Below are 27,061 nucleotides of genomic sequence, written 5' to 3'. Positions count from 1 at the left end.
TGGGATAAAGGATAGAGCCTCTGAAGTAACATCTTAATTCTGGAGGAAATTATATGTGGGCTGTTGAAGAAAGACAGTCTTCCAGTTCCTTGAAAATACTGTATCCATAGTGCCATGGTTGTAGCCAGGTGCAGACTGGCCATTATTGCCATGGAGGAATTTTCCAGTCAGTTGAAGGCCTGCCCCCAACTTGGGCTGTAACTATTCCAGACATTTCAAGGCATCAAAATCAGGAAATAGCCTTGAAGCAATAATTGCCCAAAATGTTGTGCAAGGGAGGGGAAAAAACTGCAAGTTAAGACTGTAATTGATATATGATCCTCTTTGGGCTGTTAATATGATGCATTAAAATCAATCCCAATATAGCATATCACTCACTGGTTGACCCCACTTGATATGACTATTGAAGGATATTTTTCAGATTTTAAATTTTGAGTGCTCTGCACTGATAAAAACTTAGTAACCCCTTATATTTCCAAGGACTATGTACTTTGAATATTGAGGATAGGATTTAGAAGTCAGCCAAATATTTTGTCCTTTTCACATTTTGTCTCTAAATCTGAATGACTGCCAGTTTGCACAGATTGTATGTCAGTTTAAATACAACAAACAGGCATCAGTCTGCTTCAAATCATTTCACCAAAGACTTCTAAAAACTTTAGGTAGTCGGCAAACAGTAATGGTTGTTTCGCATTAAGTTGCTTTGTAGAATTATGAAACAGCTTTTCTTGTGCTTTCAAATAAAATGTTGTCATTCACTAATGAATGGGATACCATCTGTAATAAGTAAGGTTACTTTACTTGTTTTTCCTTGCAGCAAAACTTCTGAAGGTTTGGGGAAGATAGAAAACTACCAAGGAGTACGTTAGCAGTATAGTAAGTACTGCACAAGAAGAATTAAGAATCATAAAAAGATTGTCTGCATATATTTTATGAAAGATTAGTTGTATAGAAATACAGAAAATATGAAGGGCAAGATATATGGTAACTGCTTAGTTACATTGCACAGATTGCTTCATTCTTGTGAAAAGTAAAATGTATCCTTTGCCATGTAATCAGGAATTTACCAATATCTCTGAAAAATATTTCTTCATCTAACAAAGATTGATCTACTTTATGTACATTTGTTTATTTAAAACTATCAGAATTTAGAAAATCGTTATAGTTTTGTAGGGTTGTCATTTGTTTTAGTGACTTATTGTTAGGTTATTTTGCAGAATTATTTATTTGCTGATTTATTTATGTATTTCATTATTTATTTATTTGATTATTTAGTAAATTATTTATCTGATGAATTATTAATACATCTTCATGACAAGCTTTAAATTATTTATAACTTAATTTTGATTTTATTGCTTTTCGACGCTGCATTGTTACTGACTAGTTTTTATTTTTTTCCCCTGTCTCCTTACTTGGTTCTTGAAAATTAAAGTATTAGCTTTGAGGCAAGTTTATATTCATTGTAAGACTCTTTAGGTTGTTTCCCCTGCATATGAAGTACTTTTTGTGTAAGTACACATCTTACAAGGCTGTGTATAAGTTGTGACTGGGTACTCACCTGCTCACATTTTCCTGGTGCTGTTCATATGTATGTAATAATAAATGCTGAAGTCTTCTTCCCTTAGGTATCATTTTTAATAGATGGCTGTTACACTGCTATTCAGAAACTGAAGTCAGTAGTTTTTGAAGCTTCAAAATAATGTAAAGAAACTATATCTGCCTCTGAAAGATTAGTTGAAATTTTTCTGCACAATAAAAAATACAAGGGTGCACCACTGTGAATCCTGCATTGTAAGATGTTCTGTGTATCTTTGCCTTCAAGAAACTGACTTCGGCACTGTTCTAATTGTTAACCCTTCTATCTTTAATGTGCTCTGCTTCCTGCAGTATACTGATAATGTAGCAATTTTCTGATTTCCATGCACACCCTAGTGTCTGGGCGCATAGGGTGAGACATAGAAGCCTTGTGCTTAAATTATGAATCCAGGTAGTGATTACATAGTACTGCCAGCACCCATGTCCACCCCTTGGGGCTGTGTACATATGGAGCCTTTTTCTTGGTGTACTTAGCACATAGCTGCTGATTGGACAATTGTAGAGTAATGGCAGTTCATCAAACTGCCCATTCACAGATGGGTCCTCATTCACAGGTTAAATGTGTTTCAGGTACATGCACAGTTTTACTGAGGGACTGTGTTGATGTATATAAAGCATGTATAAATAGTGAAGTGGAAGAAAGGAACATAACCATGCAACGGGATGTGAAGTGGGACACAGTGAAGGAAAAATAAAGGAAAAATCTTAGTTAACAGCACCAAACCAGGGAGACCGTGGGAGACAAATTAAACCACATAAATATAATAAAGGCAGTTAACAGAGCTCGATACAAAATATTCAACTATATCATAGTAGAAACAATTCATAGTAGTCCTGCAATCAATATAATCCATGTAACAATATTCAACAATCTTCCACAGCATCCATTCCAACCAGCAGACATAGGTAATCAAGAGTAGGTCTTCATAAAAGTCCTAGGTACTCACTGCAGACTTCTTCCAGTAATTCTTTTAGGTACCTCAAGACTACACTAGACTAGGAGACTTATATATCCAAATGGAGACAGAGGAAGGACCATGAAGCCCAGCAATCATTTCGATTCAGTAATTTCTTTTCCAAGAGCTCTGGTCCAAAATCTGTAGTCTCTCTGATAAAGAAAATTCACCCTGGAACACTGGGATCTGTAGCCAACCAAATCTGTAGCCTAATGGAAATGAAGAGTGGCAATATATGCTTTGAGAGAAGGCTTATTGTTCCAGTGTTTAAAGACCATGGTTTTCCATTAGTGTTTATTTTTTGGCTTAGTTAACAGCACAGTATTTAGAGTGTTGAGATGATCTAACATTGGAGTAAAAGGAGAGAAAAAACCCCATATTTAATAACCCATGGTTTTGAAGGAATTAAACATGGGGCTGAAGAAGTTTAAACCAGGTGTACCCTTCCCCTCTTATTTGCCTCATGGGGAAAGATTATAGGTACTATTAAAAACAGTTAACGACCACTGCAGTCTAGATCTGATTTGAGTTTCCTACTCTGTAGCTGCCACAAAAAAGGAGATAGGATCCTTCTGTCCTGTCTAGTTTGACCTTTTGTGTTCTGAATTGACAGCCTGTTGAAGAAGAGAAATGGGAGGGGGAGCCAGCAGGAAGAAAATGTAGTTTTATTAAAAGTCAATGTTACATGTGTTTGAGTTAAAACCAAAATAAACCAACATCTTACTATGAACAAATCATAATGGTTAGTAGAATGGGTTTGCATACATGAGTGTATGTGTTTCTGTGCTTATATTAGTTGCATAACTTGAGCAGATACAAAATTTTTTACAATTAACTTTTAATTTACTTTTTTATTTAATGAGTCTGTTGATTTTCTAATTCTGAATTTCTTTGTGGGCAAAGTGGCATCATCTCTATGCAGTGAGCTATATATGATGAAGACAAAGCTATACTTTTCCTATAAATGTGCCATGTGCACAGCACAGCCTTTATTCTGTGTTCAGTGCTTGAAATGAGTTACTGTATACTTTAAAGTTTTACCACGACATGGGAAAGGATGCAGTGTACATTTCAAGTTGGGATGCTGTTGAAATACAGTAGAAATGGCCTCTGTAGATAGATTTCACTATAGAACTTAAATTATGCATGTGTATATCCAAATTCCTTATTTTGAAATATTGAATGTATGAATATTTAATTAGTATCTTGCTTTAGTATCTTTGTATGCTTGCCTTAAAGGAAGCTGTTTCCTTTGATTTATATACATGGATAAAAACTTGTGTACAGTATGTAACAATGGCTTTTCTCTATTACAGTAGATGAAAAGTTCTAGACAATGATGCTTGTTAAAGCTTTGCCAAAGTTGTATACACTATGTGACACCTTTTTGGACACTTTTCTTGTCTTTCACATTATTTTGCCTTTTAGTAGTGATTTTTACAACACATATTTATAAAGATCAGATCCTTTACACCATGTAGAAATGTTATGTTTTCTGATCTATAATTCGAGTCCTAGCATATTAATGCCCAGCTTCTCTATTAATATTCTTTTCATTTTAATCTTTCAATTTGAAGTTGAAATTACCATTGATACTAAATGCTGCCAGTATATTGTCACTAGTTTGTAATACAATGAAACATTTCCTGGACTACAGATTATGATCATTACAGAGCAGTATAAGGCAGCATATGCATTGACCCTGAGAATAACTAGTTCTCCCTCAGAGGTTGTCGGACATCTCTGTGGGTTATTCCTACTGTTCCTTCAGGGAGGCAGGAACACTTTTTTCAACTTCCTGTTGGCGCCTTCGGAATAACCCCGCCCTCAGTTTTGTTCCTGCCTCTACAGGGAGCAGCAGCACAAGGCTAGGCTCAGCCTTTTTTCTCTGTTTCTTCTTCTCATTTTCCCTTCCATATCTTCTCCTTTCCATATCTAATTTATCCCTCCCTTCCTTCTGCCTTTTGCTGGCCAAAGACAACTGAGGGAACTTGTCTGGGTCGTTTAGAATGGCCTGTAGTAGAGACGGTTTCCTATCAGATGAGGAGGGAGAGTCGCGCGCCGTGCTTCTAGCAGCGCCGACTCACGTCGAAGGAGCCGACCTGCCTTCGTGGCTTGTTCGCGCCCTTCCCGATGCGGCCGCAGACGGGTCAGCTGCCAGTGCCAAGAAACGGCGCGTAATGGAGGCCCCGGCGACTTTCCTCGGGGCGGCAGCAAACCGGCGGCCATTTTGGAAGTGCGAAGCGTAGCTCTCAGACCTTCCAACCCCCAAGAGCAGGCACTCCGGAGGCTCGGAACTACCTGCAACCGCACATCGAAGGCTTCCAGGACGGGGGTAATGTACAAATGGGCAACCCTCTGAACCCAGAGGCTATGCTTTTTATTAGAAGGGCTATGCAGGAGGAAATGGGCTCCTTTTGCGCCCGCATGGGGCTTCTCCCTCAAGGACCAACCTTTCCTTCAGATCCTCCCCGTCCTTTCTCCTGGCCCACCAAGGCAGCGCGAAAGGCCCCAGTACAGTCTTCCCAGTCCTTATCTTTTGAGCCTGAGTCTATAGCATCTGGCTCTGACCAGGAAGGCAGGGAAGAGGGGGGATGTTTCTCCGAGGAGGAACAGGAGGAGGTTAAAATTCCTGAGCAGGCTAGTCGTTTCTTCCGTCAGGAAGATTACCAGTTTCTCCTAGCCAAGACGCTCTCAGCATTAGAAATTGAGGAGGGGCCTATTGATGAGGAAGCCAAGGTAGCTAAATCAAAGAAGTTTAAGTCAAGAACCAGCGGAAACTCTGAGTTCTTGCCCAGGGGGGAAACTTCTGAACAAGTCTTCCCTTTTCCAGAATACTTTGAAAAGCAGGTTAGAGCAGAATGGGAAAAGCCAGCTTCCCTTAAGCAGTTTCCTCACTTAGTAAAGAAGTTATATGCACTGCCTGCCTATACCAATGAGTTGTTACAAGCTCCAACTGTGGATGGCCCAGTAGCAGCTCTACAATCCTTGGGACTGGTTTCAGAGGACGGCCAGGGTTCTCTTAGAGATCCCCTGGACAAAAAAGCTGAGGCGACCTTGAAAAGATTGTACGAATCTGTGGCCATGATAGTCAAGGCGTCCTCTGCGGCCTCCCTGGTCTCCAGGGCGTCCATTGTTTGGGTACGTAAGTTACTCCAGATGTTACCAGAGGACAACAGACGTATGTTAGAGGGCGCCTCACACATCCTTAAGGCAGCGTCATTCACAGCCGACGCAACCTTAGATATACTGACCTTTGCCTCCAAGACAATGGCTTCCACTACTGTGGCTAGACGCCTTCTGTGGCTTAGGGCTTGGCAAGCTGACTTTCTCTCTAAGTTTACAGTGGCAGCTTACCCTTTTCAGGGGGATCGTCTCTTCGGGGACGCTTTGGACAAGATCCTAGTAGAGACTAGGGATAAAAAGAAGGCCATGCCCAAATCCATTCGGAGGAATGAAAGGAGGGGCCCCCAGTCCTTTCGGACCCAACATTCCTTGGCCAGATATCGCTCTGAATCAAAAAAGTTTAATTGGGAAACGCCATAGAATTCCTTCAAAAGAGGTTCATTCGGCTCCAAATTCAATCGCAATAACTTCTCCAAAACGGACAAGCCTGACAGAGAGGCCAAGTCCAAGCAGGCATGACTACAATCTCTTACCGGTGGGAGCTCGACTACTCCACTTTGCAGAAACCTGGGAGGCCTCTCAGGCAGACCAATGGTCTTTAGAAATTGTACAAGAGGGGTATTCAATAGAGTTCCACCGCATTCCACCAGACAGATTTGTCAGATCTCCTACCCCCAAACAGGAGCACAAGCTTCTCGTCACCACAAAAGCAATACAGCATCTTATCGACATTCGAGCAATCGAACCGGTCCCAGGGTTGGAGAGGGGGAAAGGCGTGTATTCCATCCTTTTCACCATACCCAAGAAGAATGGCGACTGGAGGGCCATCTTGGATCTCAAATTTCTAAATCGCTACGTCAAAGTACGTCACTTCAGAATGGAAACCTTGAGATTCATTATGGACTCTCTCTTGACAGGGGAGTACCTCACTTCCATAGACCTGACCGAAGCTTACCTGCACATACCTATCCACCCTTCTCATCGTCGATTTCTAAGGTTCGTGGTACTGAATCAACACTACCAGTACAGGGCCTTACCTTTTGGCCTGTCAACAGCGCCCAGAGTTTTTTCCAAAATGTTAATCCATCTGATAGCCCAGCTGAGGAAGCAGGGAATTCACATTCACCCCTATCTGGACGACCTCTTGGTCAGATCCAACAGCAAAGAAAAATCTCTTCGGGGTACAACTCTGGCCATTCAGTGTCTTCAGTCACATGGATTCCTGGTGAACACAGAAAAGAGTTCTCTTCAGCCGAGCCAGAGGTTGGAACATCTAGGTGCAATGATCGACTCCACCTGCAATTCGCTATTTCTACCTCTGTCCAAGGCCAGGGCCATCAAGGATTTGGCTACCAGGGTCATCCAGAGCAAATCATCACCACTGATGTTGCTTGCCAAACTAATGGGACTTTTGATATCGACCATAGACATGGTTCAATGGGCCAGATTCCATTCCAGACCTCTTCAATTGTTCCTACGTCCATTTCAACTTCAGATAATGGAGAGAAAGGTTATAAATCTGATAATTCCGTTAACAGTCAAGAGGAGCTTGCAATGGTGGACGGACTTGTCTCATCTTCGCCAGGGCAAATTGTTCCATCCTCCCTCATCCCTAGAGCTGTTCACAGATGCCAGCCTGGGGGGCCTCTCTTCAGGACAAACCAGTCCAAGGCAGGTGGTCACAATCCGAGAGTCTGCTTCCCATCAATCTTCTGGAAATCAGAGCCATACGTCTAGCTCTGGTTGCTTTCAGGACCCAATTGCTTCAGAAGCATGTGCTCGTCAGAACGGACAACATCACAGCCAAGGCGTATCTCAACAACCAGGGGGGCTCCAGATCCTCGCAGTTGCACAGGGAAGCATCAAGGATTCTGACATGGGCAGAAAAGAATCTGGCCTCTCTAAGGGCGGAACACATCAGAGGCCAGGACAACATACAGGCAGACTGGTTAAGCAGACAGGATATCTGCGAGGGCGAGTGGGCCCTCAGCTCAGACATATTCGATCTCATATGCCAGCGTTGGGGTCAACCAGAGGTGGATCTCTTCGCTTCAGACACAAACTCCCAGCTACCAAGGTACTTCACAAGGTTCTTCCATCCAGATGCCGAACAGACAGATGCCTTGACAGCCATATGGCCTCCAGGTATCTTGTATGCGTTTCCTCCGGTCCCTCTGGTTTCTCGAGTTCTGCGGAGGGTGAGAGTTCTACAGGCGGAAATCATCATGGTAGCTCCCTATTGGCCACGACGTCCGTGGTTCTCAATGTTGACAGAGCTATCAATAGACCTTCCGATGTCGCTACCAGTTTCTCCCGACATGCTCCATCAGGGTCCAGTGTGGCACCCCGACCCGGAGTGGTTTCATCTGACCGCGTGGAGATTGAGCGGGAGACATTCAGAAGTCTAGGTTACTCACCGGAGGTGACGGACACTATGCTAGCGTCAAGAAGACCCTCCACAGTTCGCATATACAACACTACCTGGAAGGCTTTTGTCCGATGGTGTCGTAGGAAAAAGTTTTTTTCGCTTAATCCCTCTGTGGCGGAGATACTAGCGTTCCTGCAGGAGGGTCTAGAGTCCAAGTTACAACCAGCTACGTTAAGAAGGCAGATAGCTGCCCTGTCCACTGTCTTACCGGTTGTGGGAGGGTTCAGGCAGTCTCAACATCCACACATCCAGTTGTTCTTGCAGGGGGCAAACTTGAAGTCCCCTCCGACAGTCCATCGTTTTCCGTCTTGGCGGCTCCATATCGTTTTATCGGCGCTTACTAAGAAACCATTTGAGCCTCTTCGAGAGGTGGACCTAAAATGGGTGCGGATGAAAACTCTCTTTTTAGTAGCCATCACGTCTGCACGTCGAGTTTCGGAACTGGGGGTCTTATCAGGGAAGGCGGGTCTTTGCGTGTTCCACAAAGAAAAGGTGGTTCTGCGCACGGATCCCTCCTTCCTTCCTAAGGCTGCTTCTAGGTTCCACCACTCACAAGAAATCTACTTACCCACTTTTTGTCCAGAACCCAAACACCCAAAGGAGGTAGTCTGGCATACGTTAGATGTGCGCAGAGCTTTGAAGATTTTCATTCTAAGATCAGAGTCAATTAGAAAAACTGACTACATGTTCATTAACATCTCTCCTCCAAGAGCTGGAGACAAGATGTCTACTTCATCAATTAGTACAGTTCTGAAGGCCTGTATCAGGGAAGCATATAGGGCATCAGGGTTACAGGTACCTGGGGGTATCACTGCACATTCACTTAGGAGTGCCTCCACAAACGCGGCACTGCTGAATAGGGCTTCAGTCGAAGAGGTGTGTAGAGCTGCTACTTGGTCCTCTCCGTCTACATTCATAAGGCATTATAAGATCCATTCCATGGCATAAGCAGATGCAGCATTTGGGAGAAAGGTATTGCAGCATGTTCTGGGGGAGGTCAGCGATGAAGACCCACCCGATTAAAGGGGACTGCTCTGGTAGGTCCCACAGAGATGTCCGACAACCTCTGAGGGAGAACGGCCCATTGGACTTACCGTGAGGGGTCCTTCTCCTCAGAGGTTCGGAGGACATCTCGCCACTCCCAGATTCATTTTCATCGCTTAGGTTTCTTTCTACAGCCTATCTCCCTTGTACTGTGTTACTTTCAGTATTATCGGAGTTCAAGTTTACAGTTTACATTTTAAATACGAGTTGTTAGTTGTGTTTATAGTCCTTCTAGTTAGAGGGAAGACGATACTGCTTTCGGAGTCCCACAACTGAGGGCGGGGTTATTCCGAAGGCGCCAACAGAAAGTTGAAAAAAGTGTTCCTGCCTCCCTGAAGGAACAGTAGGAATAACCCACAGAGATGTCCTCCGAACCTCTGAGGAGAAGGACCCCTCACGGTAAGTCCAATGGGCCGTTTATAATTATGGCAAGTGAAAGCATCACCAAAGGTCACATTAAACAAGAAGATTCTTTTCCATCCCCATCCATTTGCCAGTCGATTTATGTGAATATGCTTGGACTTTCCACTGCATATTTCTTTATAAGTTATGAATTCAGATAGTGGGCTTTTCTGGTTAATGGCACTTGAATGTGAATGCTGAGTATAATATTACTCAAGCAACACTTAATTCCATACTTAATCTATGGCGGGAGATAAGGTTCATGTCAAGATTTATTTTCAAAGCAGCACTGCCACCTCCCATACATTAAAACGATGTGTGACTAAACTCATCCTCGGTTGAAGCAGCATGTCAGGGTGCCAAAGAAGGAACTCAGGTTGGGGAAAGAAAATGTCCTGTCCCCTCAGCTGTTTATCTGGATCCAGCCTTGCACTTTTCTGGAAGAACCATTCTTGGTCCTAGAAGTTTTATTCTAATATTATTAGTAAAATATAATTTCCAGCACCAAATATGATTTTACAGTCTTACTGCAGGAGATTTGTGTGCCCCTGAAATAACTATGTTTCCGTGCAATGCTGTATCTATTTAAATTATTTGTGCAACCCACCTAAGAGCTGCAGAAGCTCCCTTTGCTCCAGTGTGGCAATTGGGGCATGGAAAGTCCCAAAGATTGCTAAATAATGGAGCAGATCTTTGCAGAAAATAATTTAAGCCTAAAGCTGGACAATAGTAGCTCTTTTTCATAAAACATGTGTGTTTTATTTCTTACAGTTCAAATGTAAACTGTAATTTTGCAAACTGCAGTATTTGATAGTTCAGGAACCTTAAAAAGTACTGTTTCACACTTCCTTTAGCATTGCCAGTACCAACAGCTTAAAGGACAATGATGATTGAGAAAGCATCCTCATGAAAGAATGAGAGATATTACAAAATCAAATGATAGTGACTTTTCACTTGACCATACTGAACACTTCCATCCCAACTCCCATTGGCCATGCTGGCTGGGGCTGATGAGAGTTGTAGGCAAAAAACATCTGGAGAGCCACCGTTGGCCACCCCTGTATTACAGCATTTAAAGTTTAAAACCAACTTTTTACTCATACTCAAATTTCTCTTTCTTTTTTCTCCTCTACCCTCTCTTTGAAAATTCATTCTTAAACACTGTTAGTTATTGGGCCTGTGTCTTAAGTATTGTGCCTAGAAATGGTAGGTGTTTTAGGAAGTAATGGTCCCATATTATTCAATGAGGCTTATACCCAGGATAGTGTCTTCAGGATTGCAGCTTTAGAGTATCAAAGAAACAATTACCATAAGTTGCCAAAACTCAGTAGAACAAATATTACTGCTCTACATTTCTTATGTACAGAACACAAAATAAATGGGGAGGGGGAGCACAACCTCAAAAGACATTAAAGAATTCAAGCATGTCACTGTGGGAATGAAATTAATTTTTACAGTTCAGCCCATTTCTAATAAAGCTTCATAAAGCATACATGTACTATAACAGCCATGTTAAAGAGAGTCAGAAAAACCATCCCTGTGCTGTGCTGGCTTAAATATTAAATTTCAACAATAAACTACTTCTTAAACCACTGAGATAACAGCTACCATTACCTCAAGAATAAAATAGCAACAATTAAAATAAAAGTATTATTAAATACCATCATCTCTTACAAATGCTAACAGCAGAGCACACAGACCTAGATTTCTGGGACTGGGTGAATGAAATGCAGCGGTCACTTAAAAAAAAACCCTGTCCATTTTAAGTTTTAATTTGCTGTCACTCAGATCCTTCAAGCAGTTATTAAAAACTGGTTTCAGGATTTGTGTACAAGACTTGATTTGCCCAGATTACAGCCTATTCATATTTTAGGCCAATCAGGGTTGCCAGGTATATACTGGAAAATACCTGGATACTTTGGGGATAGATCCAGGAAAGGGTGGGGTTTGGGGCAGGGAGGGGAGGGGCCTCCGCAGGGTACAATGCCATAGAGTCGACCCTTCAAAGCAACCATTTTATCCAGGGAGCTGGTCTCTGCCAGCTGGAGATCAGTTGTAAAAGCAGAAGATATCTAGGCCCCACCTGGAGGCTGGCAACCCTAAGGTTAATCCACATGACCAACCTTATACTAGTATCTACATAAAAATACATATTTCCTGATATCTATTTCACATCTGGATCGGGGCGGCTCTGCGGTACTGATGTTATTAGACCTCTCGGCGGCATTTGATACAGTCGACCATCAGCTACTAAAGCGCCGCCTTGCCGACATAGGGGTTAGGGGGCTGGCCTTACAGTGGCTTTCCTCCTTCCTCTCCGATCGGGGACAAAGGGTGGCCATTGGGGGCGAGCGATCCCAGAGGCACACACTTGATTGTGGGGTGCCTCAGGGAGCAGTTCTCTCCCCAATGCTGTTTAACATTTATATGCGCCCCCTTGCCCAGATTGTCCGGAGGTTTGGGCTGGGTTGCCATCAATATGCAGATGACACCCAGCTCTATCTACTAATGGACGGCCGGCCTGGCTCCGCCCCAGGGAACCTGGATCGGGCCTTGCAGGCTGTAGCGGCGTGGCTTAGATTGAGTGGGTTGAAGTTGAACCCAGCGAAGACAGAGGTCCTTTGCGTGGGTCGCGGCGCCCAGGGAGGGGAAATAGCTCTCCCAACCTTCGACGGCGCACTATTGGAACCAGTGCGCCAGGTAAAGAGTTTGGGTGTTTTACTGGAGCCTTCATTATCAATGGAGGCCCAGATAGCAGCCACTGCCAAGTCAGCATTCTTTCATCTGAAGCGGGCAAGGCAGTTGGCCCCCTTCCTGGAACGCCGTGACCTCGCAACAGTGATCCATGCAACGGTCACCTCAAGATTGGACTACTGTAATGCCCTCTACTTGGGGCTACCTCTGTGCCGGACTCGGAAGCTGCAGCTAGTGCAGAATGCGGCGGCCAGGCTGTTACTGGGGCTCCCGAAATGGGAGCACATACAGCCGGGGCTGCGCGGACTGCACTGGCTGCCGGTTATCTACCGAGTCCAGTACAAAGTGTTGGTTATTACCTTTAAAGCCCTATATGGCCGAGGACCTGCCTACCTAAGGGACCGTCTCTCCCCGTATGAACCCCAGAGGGCACTGAGGTCAGCAAGTAAAAACAAAATGACCATCCCTGGGCCGAGAGAGGCCAGGCTCCAAAGCACCAGGGTGCGAGCCTTTTCAGTTGCGGCACCTGCACTGTGGAACCAGCTCCCGGAGGAGGTGCGGGCCCTGCGGAACCTCGACCAGTTCCGCAGGGCCTGCAAGACTGCCCTTTTTAGACACGCCTATAAAGATACGGACTGCTGAGTTGCAATGAACGAAGAACCGCCATCTTTAACACCATTTAAACTGGCAGAATCAGCGCCAGAACAGCTATTACTGCCAGATATATATATAATGTAATTGTAAATTAAGTATTTTAACTGAATTAACGGGTTTTTATATGTGTAATTTTAATTGCTAATCTAATGTTTTACTATTTATGTTAATATATTACTTACTGTTAGCCGCCCTGAGCCGCTTTGCGGGGAGGGCGGGGTAGAAATAAAATTTATTATTATTATTATTATTATTACATAGGGTTGCCAAGTTCAATTCATGAAATATCTGGGGACTTTGGGGGTGGAGCCAGGAGCAAGGGTGTGACAAGCATAACTGAACTCCAAAGGGAGTTCTGGCCATCACATTTAAAGGGACCGCACACATCATTTCCCTTCATTGGAAATAATGAAGAATAGGGGCACCTTCTTTTTGCGCCCCCTAGTCCAATCATTTTGAAACTTGGAGGGTATTGTGGGGAGAGGCATTGGATGCTATGCTGAAAATGTAGTGCCTCTACTTCAAAAAACAGAGCCCCAGATACCCATGGATCAATTTTGCATTATTCCCTATGGGAATCCATCTTCATAGGGAATATTGGACTATCCAGCAGCCACTTCCCTCCCCACCAATGTTCCCTCTAAGCTGCAAAGTCTTGTGAGCAAAAATTCTAATTTGTGAGTTACTGGCATTAAAGTTGTGAGCTACTGAATAAATGATTGTGCTCTGGGGCCATTTTTCCTGAGCTAAGACAAAAATGCGTGAGCTGGAGGCTAAGAATCTGTGAGGGAACACTGCTTCCCACACCCCGCTTTCTGATGACCCTGAAGCGGGGGGAGGACCTCCAAACTGGGGGATCTCCTGCCCCCACCTGAGGATTGGCAACCCTGATTTCACAAAGCCCAATGCAATGTATTGGTAGTTTTAGAAACAAATCAAAGACAAGAGAAAAATGTCTCACTAGGAGCACAGACCTACCAATCAGGGGTAGGAGACTAAAATATTTTATTAAATAAACATGCAGATGTTTGCTCCTCTTTCAGAGTTGGTAAAGTTACATTCCATTCTTTTAGGTGCCTGAAGTGAGAGATTGTTTATGGACAGTTTCCCCTTCCTGGTGGGAACAGAAAACCCAAATGAATGGGCCATGGGCCTCAGCAGATGTCCACCTTTAACCATCTGTTCTACCTCTAGCAAGGATAATTACCAAAATTCTGAAAAGAGCCAGTAATAAATACATTTAAGATGGTAGAATAAGGAAGTAAAGAGTGTGCCAATGTGAAGAGCAATAGTAGTAATCATGAGAGTGAGTGGAATTAATTAAATAAATCAAGGAGAGTAGATTGCAGTATTGAGCAGAGGCAATAGTACAGATATTATAGGGCTGAAAGGCACAAGTTCAGTTTCGGGGAGTTTAGGTTTGGGGGGGCGGTTTATCGCTCCTTGAGCATCTTCGCGCTCAAGGAGCGATACAGAAACTGCGCGCTGGCCAGGAGCCCTCCCTGCCCCCTCTGATGATCAGAATCATCAGAGAGGGGTGGGGAGGGTTCCTGGCCACCACGCAGTCTCTGTATCTTTCCCTGAGTGCAAGGACACTCAGGGAGTGATATAGAGACTGCGCACCATCCAGGAGCCCTCCCTGCCCCTCTCTGATGATTCTGATCATCAGAGAGGGGCAGGGAGTTCTCTTGGCCGGCATGCAGTTTCTGTATCGGCGATGGGAGGGTGGGAACGCAAAAGGGGAGGGGGCAGCCCAGGGGTGCAGTGCCACAAAGGGGCAGCTGCTGACAAGTTTGCCTGGGGTGCCGTGCACCCTAGGGCTGGTCCTGGTCAGGACATAAAGCCTGTGCGCTTGTGTAGAGTGGCCTTGGGCATTTCCAGTGTATATCCAAAGAATTGTCAGGTCTGTTTCAGCTTGGTTCTATCACAAGCAGGTCTGCAGATCTACAGCCAGATTTTGGTTAATGTGGAGCTTGGCAGCATCCCTTATCTCTGTCATTTGCTTTGTGGATAAGAAAGTGTCTTTGACACAAGACAACACTACTTGTGCCGAAATCTGTCTTTATTTTCCTAACATGCCAGTTGTTTTTAGGAAGGCAGTTGTCCTCAGTTTTAGTTCAGTCCACAAGTGTATGTTTAAAGTATGCAATGCCAGAGGATGCGCCAGAAAAACAGTATGATTACTATTTTGCTGAATATGGTATTCATATAGTTTTCTTGGCATATTCATATACACATAGGATTTGTGGATTGAAAAATGGATAGCCCTGCATATTTACAAGAGAAAATACCAGACAGCACTGTTGATTGAACAGTAAACATTAACTAGCTCTTGTCAATGTAATGCATTAAGAATCAAAAAGTGCATTTTTATATATATTAGAATGAAATGACGAAGTTCTGGCTGGATGTGCTACTCCAAGTTAAATTCTTAAAAGCCAATGTGATGTAAAATAGTCCCCACCCCTCAGAAACATGTTTGCGGCAATGATAAAGATAATAGGTGGCTTTTTTTCCTGAGAAGATATGGTGGTGGAGGAAAATCTCTCTGATAACTGCTTGTACCAAACTTAAGATCTGACTCTGACTTTGAAAAAGGAAAACATTTGTTCTTCGTTGATATGAATGTCCCAGGAGAAGAATGTTGTGGAAAGGGTCAAGCTAAGAGGAAACGACATGAACACAAGCAGATTGTCATGATATGTGGGCTTGGCAATTGAGGTGGGCATTTAAGGAATGTGTAGTTTCAGGTACCATCTACACTTCCTGCATGTATTTCTTTTGGCTAAACTTATTTTTCTCTTCTACACTAAGCTAGTCTTGACTTGGATAGCTTGGGCTAATTCAGTCTCATCAAATCTCAGAAGGTAAGCAGGGTTGCCCCTAGTTAGTACTTGGATGGAACAGCACAAGAAATATCAGGGTAAAGATGAGGAGGCAGGCAATGACAAACCACCTCTGTTTACCTCTTGCCTTGAAAAACTTGTGGTGCCTCCATAAGTTGTCTGCGACTTGATTGTGTATTCCACCACACTAAACTAGGCTTTTCTTGGGTAAACAGCTTCAGTTTCCCAAGGACTTATTCCTTAGGGATATTGTCTAGAGTTGTATGTCATACAGAGATGTCAAACTCATTTGTTACAAGGGCCGAATCTGACATAAATGTCACTTTTTTGGGCCAGGACTTGTGTGCCATAAAATGTAACAAGGCACCAGAGATATAAACTTTATCAAGGTGATTTAAGATGCCAGATGTCAGGCTTGATTGGATTGGGTGTGATATGCAGATAGGGTCGGATCTGTGGGGGCAGAGGGGGGTGCTTGCCCTGGGCGCCAATGGAGGGGGGTGCCAAATTTGGTATAGAGTCCATTGTATTCTATGGGACCATAAGGTAGAATGGCCCATAAGGGGGCATCATTTTTTAATTTTGCTCCCCCTCAAAAAACATGTAGATCTGGTCCTGTATGCAGAGTGATAGTAGGTGTGGAGATACCAGCATTGATAATGAGACAGGAAACCTATGTCTCAGTTCCATCCGAGACGATTCAGTCCAGGAGGATGTGAAGAATAAATGGACATAAGTCTGACATTATAAACCACAACATTCTTTTGCTGACCTAAGAGTAGCAGTGCTCTTGCAAAGGAATGTCAAAGGGAGATTAGAAAAAGAGACTGAATTGCAATTGATAATGAAGCTCAAGACAGTGCATCCTCCTGGACTGAACTGAGAGGTAGTTTTCCTGTCTAGTTACCAATGTATGCTATTATCATTTGGCATCTGAAATCACCCCACTCTCCAAGATAAAAGGGTTCTAATTCCTAATCAGGGTATTTTTGGAAAAAAAATAAATCCAGATAGGATCAGAGAAATCCAATCTTTTAAAACAGCTTTTCTGAAGAAGCCAAAATAATTTCTTCAGTGTACATTGTGCTAGACAGAAGAATCCACCCACCCACCCTCCAGAAGAGGTGTGCTTGCACACAAAAGCTTATACCTGGAATAAAACATTGTCAAACTGTCATGATGGGACTCCAGATTTGTTTTTTTCTCTTTTTTTCTTCCCAGAAGAGGAGGGATAGCCCCAGAGAAGGAAGCAGAAGCTCTGTCTGTCTCTGTATGTTTGTGTGTGTGTGTGTGAGGAGAGAGAGAGAGAGAGACTTGTTTTCGTATCTCTCTCACACAAAGCAGGAAGCAACCACGGAGCTCTCTGTGTGCCTGTGTGTGTGTGAGAGAGAGAGGAAGGGAGGGGGAGAAAGGCAAGAGGCATGAAACAGGAAGCAGAAACAAAGAGCCACTGAGGGAGCTGGGGAATAAGCAAGTTACAGTGCAGTTGCAGTAGCAGCCCTGGAAAAGGAAGTAGGATGAGCCTGGCGCTGGCCAGGATAGAGTGAATCATCAAATATAATAATAAGTTTCTCTGGGGATGGATTTGAGCCCTGCGTGAGCCAGGTGTGGCCCCTGGGACACATGTTTGACACCCCTGGCCTAAACCTTTAGAATAAGCAATGGAATTGGCTCACAGTGCAAATAGATACCTTATATTTTAGAAACCTTGATTAGTACATGTGAAATGCCTGATTCAGTTGAATTTGCACTGCACTAAGAGTGTTAGTGAAGTATTGAACATTATTTCATTCTGTGAAATTGTTTGTGCTGTGAATTATGTTTTAGATTTTCCATGCTTTTGTTGCATTTTTCTCAGAGATCTTTTAGCAGTTTAGTGCTCCATTATATCTATCGTATTCTTTGTTCTTATTATTGGGCTGCACAAACAATACTCTCTTACTTCAGCAGGGCATATTATTTGACAAGGGGTCTCATGTAACTCATCTGTCACTTCCATTTTCATAATGGCTCTAACATTGTGTGAAGCAAATGGTAGCAGAAATCCCACCACATCCTGACCATTTCAGAGTGGGACAAGCACATATGATCAAATCATGAGCATCTGTCACATCATTGAAAAATTTAGGGAGTTGAGTCATTCATTGATCATGTGCTTCATAGACTATGCAAAAAACATTTGATACCATCTGACATTACTGTCTTTAGAGGATGCTTGTTGTCATGAGGATTCCAGAGCAACTTATTGAACTTTCTGCAAGTGGATTGTAGAACTTAATGCAATAATAGGAAACAAAAGCTGGTAGTTTTATATCTATGCTGGAATGTTTAAAATATCGTACAGTTGCTTTTTCATGTATTCTCTAAATTGAATACATGCAAAATATAGTGATTTTGGCACACTTTAAGAAGACCAACAGGATCAACACTTAAGTTGAAAGTTTTAACTTTTTAGGGTTGTCGGTTGATCAAAAGTATTCAGGTTTTTGATTGTATCCATTTTAATTGATTTAAATATATTCGCCCACAACCAAACCTTTTGTATGTGTTTGATATACTGAAGGTGTGAAAATAATAAATGCTAGTTGTTGTTAGAAGAAAAAGCAGTGTTTATTATTTTCCCTTTCTGTTAGACCCTGTAACTAAATAGCCTAAAAAACCAAAAACCAAGTAACCCTTCACATTAAAGAGCTTGTGCCTTTACAGATTTACACTAGCATAAACTCTGAAGAACTAGAGCCGGCCATTATTCTAAATTGTTAGATATATATGTGCACACAAGGGTACAGGCAAAAGAATTGTTACTGTTGGTACTGAAAGGCCATAAGATGTGGAGAGAAACAGTAGGTTTGACACTTTCGTACAGAGTCTGAACATTTAAGCTTGTATGCTTAAATGGACTTTTCTGGATTTATTCTATGAATTTATGAAGATCCTGAGGGCAGGAAGGGTTGCATCAATGGTTAGTTCTTGTGGCCCTTGCTCACATGCCCGGGAGGATCTTAATCACCACTCTGGGGTCAGGAAGCAATTTTCTCCAGGCTAGTTTGGCCAGGGGTCCTGGAGGTTTTTCGTTTTTGCCATCATCTGGGCATGGAGCAGGGGTAACTGGGAGTGTGTGTGGGGGGGAGGCATTTGTGAGTTTCCTGCATTGTATAGGGGATGGACTAGATCACCTTGGAGTTCCCTTCTAATTCTATGATTCTGTAGTCACCATAAGAATAGAATAGCTCAGCCATAACCGTAGTTGCTGTGAAAATATTATGCTTCTAGTAGTGCTTCAGTAGTTACTGTGAAAATACTGTGCTTCCGCTATCTAGTGGGAAAGAAACCAGATAGTAGAAGGGTATTATTGGAAGGTGACAGCATACATCACCATCATATTGGGGGATGATCATGGTAATGAGGCCCTGCTATATTGCTGATGTTATTAGTTCCTGTGGTGGTGTGGCTTGAGTGGATCTGAGACAGATTTGGTATACTGGAGCTCAGGCCTCGGGTTCAGCAGGAGCTCACAGGAGCACAGCTCCTGAACCTTTCTGACAGTTCCACCTCCTCCTTCCCACCTTGTTCATTGAATAGTAGATGCAGCTGCATAACAATCCCTGGATAAGCCCCAATACCTATTTTTCTATAAAACGACCCCTGCTGGAGCTCATTATAAGACTTTAACACTTAATTTTGTTGAATAGGCTGTTCTTCCTAATGAGCTCTGATTTTAGATTGGACCTGCTGCCCAAGATAAATACAACTCTTGATATGGCTTTTTTGCTTCCATATCCTAAAAATGAAGTCACCAGCCAAAATGCATGGGTTAAACTTGAGTTTATTAATTTCAGAATGATCTGCACATTAACAACAATACCACCACCGCCACCACCTTGAATGAGCTCCAGAAGAAGAAGATGATGATGATATTGGATTTATATCCCTCCCTGTACTCTGAATCTCAGGGTCTTAGAGCAGTCATAATCTCCTTTACCCCCCCCCCCTCCCGCAACAGACACCCTGTGAGGTAGGTGGGACTGAGAGAGCTCTTACAGCAGCTACCTTTCAAGGACAACTCCTATGAGAGCTATGGTTGACCCAAGGCCATTCCAGCAACTGCAAGTGGAGGAGTGGGGAATCAAACCTGGTTTTCCCAGATAAGAGTCTGCACACTTAACCTCGACACCAAACTGGCTCTCCTGAAGAGGCTTTGCCAGTAGTTGGACAACCCAGCCTGGCTCCAAGTATGATGTGACCACTGGCCATGCATTATTCTCCTTGCCTACACCAAACTTGGGCAGAGAGACATTGCCCATCAATCCCATTCCCTACACCTTGCAGTGTGTAAAGATTCAGGCACTGATGCACAGCACCAAGGTGATTATCCTCTACTAGCCCTCTGAGACCATCTTTAATTTTATTACAATCATATATATTAGCAATAAAATATAATCAGCCACACCTTAAAAGAAATATGCACATATAATCAAAAAAGACGACCTTACCTTGCGATAAACTATATTCCATATTAGATGGATAGTTAATAAAAATATTTAACCAGATGCTTCCTTAGTAAACAAGCCAAAACACTAAATATGGCCACTTTAAAGATGGATTTCCTTATATTGATCCAAAAGAAGATTTGACACATAAAACTTGGATCTTCCTGGAAAACTGGATAGAATTGGGGTGATGTACGATAATAACACGTTAACTGTTCCAACCACTTTTGATTGCCAAATACATTGAGAATAGGAGATCTGTGAATACCTCCCTACCAGAAGGTTTGAAGGTGAAACATTAAAGCATGCCAATGTGACAAAATATTTGCCATGTGACAAAATATTTGCCATGTGTCCCTGCTGCCAGATACAATTGAGTCTGTGCTCTGTCAGCTTGGAGGGCTACATTCCAAATTCATTATTTAATTATTTTTTGCTCCCCCAAATCCAACAACTCCCATCCATCCTGAACAGAAATTGTCTCTAAGAATTAAGAAAATTAATCCAAACAGGTTGAATTTTAGCTTAAGACACAAGTATATCACTTGGAACCAGCTGTATACTCTGAGAAGGGCACAGAAAATGCAAAGTGGGACACCAAATATGGATCTCAGAAATTAAATAATATAGGTTCCAGAGAACAAACACCTTTATAGATATAATTCTGTGAGCCGTACTTGAATTGACATATCACCTTGCTCTAGAAAACTTTAATCATGTATGGTAAATGTGACCCCACTTTTGAAAAAAAGAATCTCAAGTTAGCTGGTACAACCCTTTGAATGTTCTCAATGATATTGTCCATCTGAGCTTTCCAGGAGCTGGATGATTGAAAATCTACACTTTAATATTTAAATTCTTTACCTGGTCAATATCGTCGCCTGACAAATCTTTTGGTGAAATCAAGAATTTTGGTTTTCTGGACGTTTATTGTTAGCTCTTCCACCTGGCAATACGCAGTGAGAATTCAAAGGGCTCTTCTAAGGCCTACTTCAGAGTGGGATCAAATAATCATGCTATCTCTATAAAGTAATGTGGGAAGCAGACTATTTGTTACTTTAGGTAGGTGAAAGTTTGGATTAGACAGAATATGTACCATTGAACTGATACAAAAATTAAATAATAGAGAGGCCAAGGTACATCCCTATTTCACATTCATCATAAAAAGGAATCTGTGAGTCAGATGGCCCTGTAGAAATTATTTTTGTGCAATGTGAGAATAACCATGGTCCACTCTAATTTTGCCCATAGTCTATCCCAAATAATACTATCAAATGCCATGTTATAGTCTACAAAGACTGCATAAAGTGCTCCATGCAACCTAGCAGTATATTTCTCTGCCAAATAGTGTAACATTAAACACTGATCTGTAGGGAATGGCCAGTCCTAAAATTCACTTGTTATTTGATAGAATGTTCTGCTGGTCAAGCCAGTTCCAGAACTTCCAACATAAATGCCCTTTTTGGATCATTGAGCCACTGGTGGTTGGTCTGGGTGCCTCCCTGCATTGCTGGCTGCCTTGGGACATTGCTTTTCTAATCAAGTGATTAATGATATTGTACATTATTTATCTGTATAGTCAAAGCAATGGTATTCCCAGTAGTAATGTATGGCTTTGAGAGCTGGACCATAAGGAAGACCAAGTGCAGAAGAATAGTTGCTTTTGAGATGTGTTGCTGGAGAAGAATTTTGAGAGTCTCTTGGACTGCAAGAAGATCAAATCAGTCAATCCTAAGGGCAATCAACCCAGACTGTTTCCTGGAAGGTCAGATGCTGAAGCTCAAATACTTTGGCAACCAAATGAGAAGGGAGCACTCTCTGGAGAAGATCTTGATGCTGGGAAAGACAGAAGGCAAAAGAAAAAGGGGAAGGCAAAAAATGAGATGGCTGGACAGCGTTACTGATGTAACAAACATGAATTTGAACAGACTTCGGAGAATGGTGGAAGACAGGAGGGCCTGACATGACTTTGTCTATGGGGTTGCAAAGAGTCAGACTCGACTGTGTGACTGAACATCAACATTATTTATTTATTTATTTGATTTATGGATTGCCCAATCTTTGCTACTGCAAGGCTCTGGGTGATTTACAAAAGCATTAAAAATATACATCAAGTAAAAATGAAGAACAAAGATAAAATACATTATAAAGATGGATAGTGGATAGTAATACATAATTTTCCTGATTTGCAGACTGCCAGCCACTTTACAGGCAGCGGAGGAGGGGACAAGGCAAATATGAAGAACAGGGGCAGGCACTAGCCAAAACAGAAACCTCCCTGTCCTCAACCAAAAGCCTAGTGGAGCAGGTCCTGCAGAATTGCATAAGGTCCTGCCAGGCCCTCATGGAATTTGGCAGTGAGTTCCACCAGGCCCTAGCTATAGTTGAGAACAGCCGGATGTCTTTAGGGCTGGGGACCACCTACTGTCCAAGAAGGCTAACGCCCTCTCAGGGACACAGTGGAGGAGATGGACCTGCAGATACATTGGTCCCTGACTGCTCAAGGCCTTATAGGTCAATACCAAGACCTTGAATTTGACTCAGTTTTCCACTGGAAACCAATGTAGATGGCACAGCACTGGATGTATATGTGCCGTCTATCAGGACTTGTGCCACTGCATTCTGGATCAGCTGGAGTTTCCGGTCAATCTCAAGGGCAGACCAGCATAAAGTGAGTTACAGTAGTCTAGTCTGGAGGTGACCATTGCATGGATTACAGTGGCTAGGTCAGGGCACAACAGGAAAGGAGCCAATAGCTGAGTCTGGCGCAGATGAAAAAAAACACCAGCCTGGCAATGCATGACTTGGGCCTCATATTCAGGGTGGTATCAGAAATCACTCTAAAGCTCCTGACGGATTCTAGCAGTCGAACAAAGCAGTAGACGAGTGTACCTTTAAGACATAAGTTTTATTCAAAATGTAAGCTTTCGTATGCTCTTAAGCAGACTTCATCAGACAAAACTGGATTGTTCCATTGTCAGTGGCACTCTGGCAGCAGCAGGTAATCTATGCCCCAGTCCTCTACGTAAATTGGATATAATTTCAACATGCTCTGTTTCAGCTACTCAACCACAGCCTCCAAACTGCAGCCACATTATGTGGAGCAGAGTCTAGCTGGGCATCCAATAGCAGATATAACTGGGTGTCATCAGCATACTGGACACTCCAGTCCAAAACATTAAATGCTGCTTTATTAATTGGAAATAGCACTTAAATTTAAGCTCCTTTAGCATTTTTGAAAGTTCCTGTAATAGGTAAATATTCATAGTCACATGCATATAGTTTGGTTGGTATGAAAAAAAGTTAATTGAAGGAACTGTAAGTGCAGATTCTGAAATTAATTATATTCTCAAGGAAAATCAGAATACAAGCAGAACAGAAAATTGGGCATCATCACCAACCCATAAAAGATTTATGAAACAGAACCAGGGAGAACTAGCCATTCTAATATGAATAGTACATCACTAGTTCTGGTTTTTGGTCTTTTGGTTTGTATTGGAATGTCTGGAATTAGATTTTAAAATATTTACTCACAGACTGCATTGCTCTGAAGACTCTGGACAAGTAATTGTATGGGGAGAGGGGAAAAGGAACAAGGATATTTGTGGAATTTCTTTTAATTTAGTCTCATCCACCAAAGGCCAACCCAGACCTTACAATGCTTTGAAAAGTGTTCTGGCTGAGAACCATGATAGCTTTGATGTTTGTATTGTAGGTTCTGTGGATTCTTTTTAGTCCATACTATAACATATTGATATTTATTAGGGAGAAAGGGAAGGCATTTTTATTATAGCTTTATTTATTTATTTCATTTTAGGCTATATTATCATTTGGTGAAAGCCCTATTGATTAGCCTTCATAGCTTTACAGACTTTCCTTCTAAGCATTTAAAGTTTGAGTTGTATCAGTCCCAAAGGACTTAAAAAGAAAGCTGTTAGCACCATGAAATTCTTTTTCTGACTGTTTCCAGCAGCTTGAAGCTCCTTATAGGAATCCAGAATATTAGTACGCTAATGTTATTAACCCCTTTATTACGATTGGCAGCAGAAGTAGTTTTCATATAATCGAAATCTTGGTTTGTTCTTTTTATCAGTATACTTGGTATTTTTTTTCTAAATTTGAGAAATATATTATACTGTGCTATAAGCAGATGCTGCTTTAACAATGCAATACATTATTTACCAAAAATGATCTCTGTTTTAATCATAGATGCTTATTTAATGAGACATGCAACCAACTTACATAAAAAATGGATTTAGGGTGTGATTTAGTCTTGTATTTTCACTTCATAATGGGAACATGGTCCCTCATGCTCTAAATTAAATCATAGTGCAGTGTTTTCTTAGTTATGGTTCTTGGTAGACTATTTTGTTTGTTCTTTTACCTTAGAAGGAGTAGATTCATTTTTAGAAATTAGAGCATAGTTAATCATGAAAGTATAGGAAGAAGTCTGAATAAATGTAAGTCATTGTACTGTTGATCACCATAGGTCTATTGCACCGCCCACTGCCCTCTCTCCATTGGTAAAAGAGATGTGTTTATATGCAGATACAAGAGAGTTTATCTAGGATTGTATACTTATTGTATACTCCTGCAAAATGGAAGGTGCTAGCCTTTGAGATAAAAAGATCATTTTAAAATGTTGTCTATCCTTTTTTACTCTTGCTCCTTCATCTCAATTCTGGATGTTATTTTTATTCCATGTATTTTAAGAAAGCCTGTAGTATTCAAATATGCTAACATTGGATGTATTTCAGTTGACATTTTTACCTTTAGCTGCAGTCAGATAATACTATACTTTGGGGGTAAGTGTTCATATTGTGTTTTTTAATTCCACTGATCCCAACAGAGTTAAATGTAGTTTGGAAGCACAGGGAAGAATTAATGATTGGAAGATACAGAGTTGGTAAATTATTTATTCTGGCCCCGAGGAAGCTGAAAAGCTGAGTGAAAGACTAATAAATCATTTGTGGTAGTGCTGGTTGTCACTTCCAATTATTTTAGACGGTTCTGTGATAAACTGCGGCACCTGCTAGATATCCCTACACCATCCCTTGATGCTTGCAGTGCAGGTTGTTCTGTTGATTATCAAAGGCAAGTTTATCTAAACTTTCTACAGGTTAAAGGGAGAATTGCTGTTCCTCCTCCTTCCTTTTGTTTATGAATATGCCTTCTTAGAGCATGTGTGGTGTCTGGAAGTGGTACAGCACAGCATGGCACTAGCTATTGATCCAGTGTTCTCTGTAAACCTACCCAGGAGTGAGTTATTTAATCTCATTGTTCAGAACATCTGTGTAAGATCATATCTTTCCTTAATAACTACAGAGAAAGTTACATAGATAAATCATAGATATAACATATGGAACGGAGGTCCATCAGTGGCTATTAGCCACAGCGTATCGATGGAACTCTCTGTCTGGGGCAGTGATGCTCTGTATTCTTGGTGCTTGGGGGGGGGGTGCCATGGAAGGGCTTCTAGTGTTCTGGCCCCACTGATAGACCTCCTGGTTTTTTTTGGCCACTGTGTGACACAGAGTGTTGGACTGGATGGGCTATTGGCCTGATCTAACATGGCTTCTCTTATGTTCTTATTTCATTTTACACCTTGACTATACTGATGTCAAGGAAGTAACAATTTTTTTCACTTGTGCGGTCTAGAACCATTGCCATTCTAGACCTCACAAGTGAACTAAACAAAATCATACCTTTGTAACAGTTTCCCTTGTAAAAAATTATCAGTAGATAAAGGAGGCATATTCCCTTTGGTGGCCAAGTTTCTATTTGATGGTCAAGTTCTAATGTGCAGCTATTCACGGAGTACACCTCAGCTCTTGGTGCTGATACATTTGAAATGCATGTGTAATCTTCTCACCCTTAAAAGGGCTGGATTGTAAGTTGTTAGCCATCATGGTACTGTTGTCCTGTTCAAATCTAAACTTACTTTTAAGCACAAGGTGAGGAAAAGGGTATAGAACTGGCAGTTTTGGTCTAAATTTTTTTAACAGTAGTAAAATAACATAGTGAATAATCCAGAGTTGGAGTGAGAGAAGGGACAAATCTCTTAAGTCCCTGCGGCCCTACTCACAACTCTAGAAAGATGTATCAAGATGATCTTGGAAGAAACCCAAAGATGTCCATTCTTTTTCCAAACAGCTTCTTAGCTGCTCTACAGGACATCACACATTTTTTGTCTTAAGTGGACTAAATAAAAAAAAAAGGTATGATAGTTCCTCCCAGTTTTGATCAGCTGTGTCATTGAAGTATTTTTTGGATCTCCTCTGACTTCCTTGTATATGAGGTAGTATTTTCTGCATAGTTCCTTGTATTATGATTGTGAACTGGTAGGAAAATAATAATGGTATCACTTGTGTGGAAAATGGTTCTGTAGGAGCAGTGGGGCTGCTATAGAAAAAGAAATGGAATAAGATAGTTGCTTTGACTCTGGTGACCAGAACGAGCTCCCCAGGTTATGGTTGTAATGCTTGCAAATCTTTGTCAATATTTACTCTCAAGGTAATGTGCTGGGGAAGAGGGGAACTCTGTCACATGTTCCTTCGGGATCAGGGCTGATGTACAGAGTTGGCTGAGAAGAAGATTCACATTCCATGTATATAATTAAAGAAGTGTATTCCCATAGAACAAAGCAGTAGACAAGTGTACCTTTAAGATGAAAGCACTTGTCTACTACTTTGTTCTATTGCTTCAAACCAACACGGCTGCCTACTGGGATCTATCTGCATTCCCATAGTTTATGCACTGTCTTTAGATAGATAGATAGATAGATAGATAGATAGATAGATAGATAGATAGATAGATAGATAGATA

General features: G+C 42.0%; 1 protein-coding gene across 1 annotated transcript in view; it reads left to right on the top strand.

Moving 5' to 3' along the window:
* TBC1D5 (TBC1 domain family member 5) overlaps positions 1-27,061 on the top strand; it is a 533,564-nt gene that overhangs the window by 28,197 nt on the left and 478,306 nt on the right. The window contains exon 2 of the mRNA XM_060248746.1: positions 818-876. The gene's annotated coding sequence lies outside the window, so the exon portion shown is untranslated. The remainder of the gene's footprint in view (positions 1-817; positions 877-27,061) is intronic.

This window comes from Heteronotia binoei, chromosome 10 (assembly GCF_032191835.1).
Source record: "Heteronotia binoei isolate CCM8104 ecotype False Entrance Well chromosome 10, APGP_CSIRO_Hbin_v1, whole genome shotgun sequence".
NCBI classification, from domain to species: domain Eukaryota; kingdom Metazoa; phylum Chordata; class Lepidosauria; order Squamata; family Gekkonidae; genus Heteronotia; species Heteronotia binoei.
The sequence above is the reverse complement of the archived record's forward strand: the minus strand, read 5'-3'. Positions and strand labels throughout refer to the sequence as shown.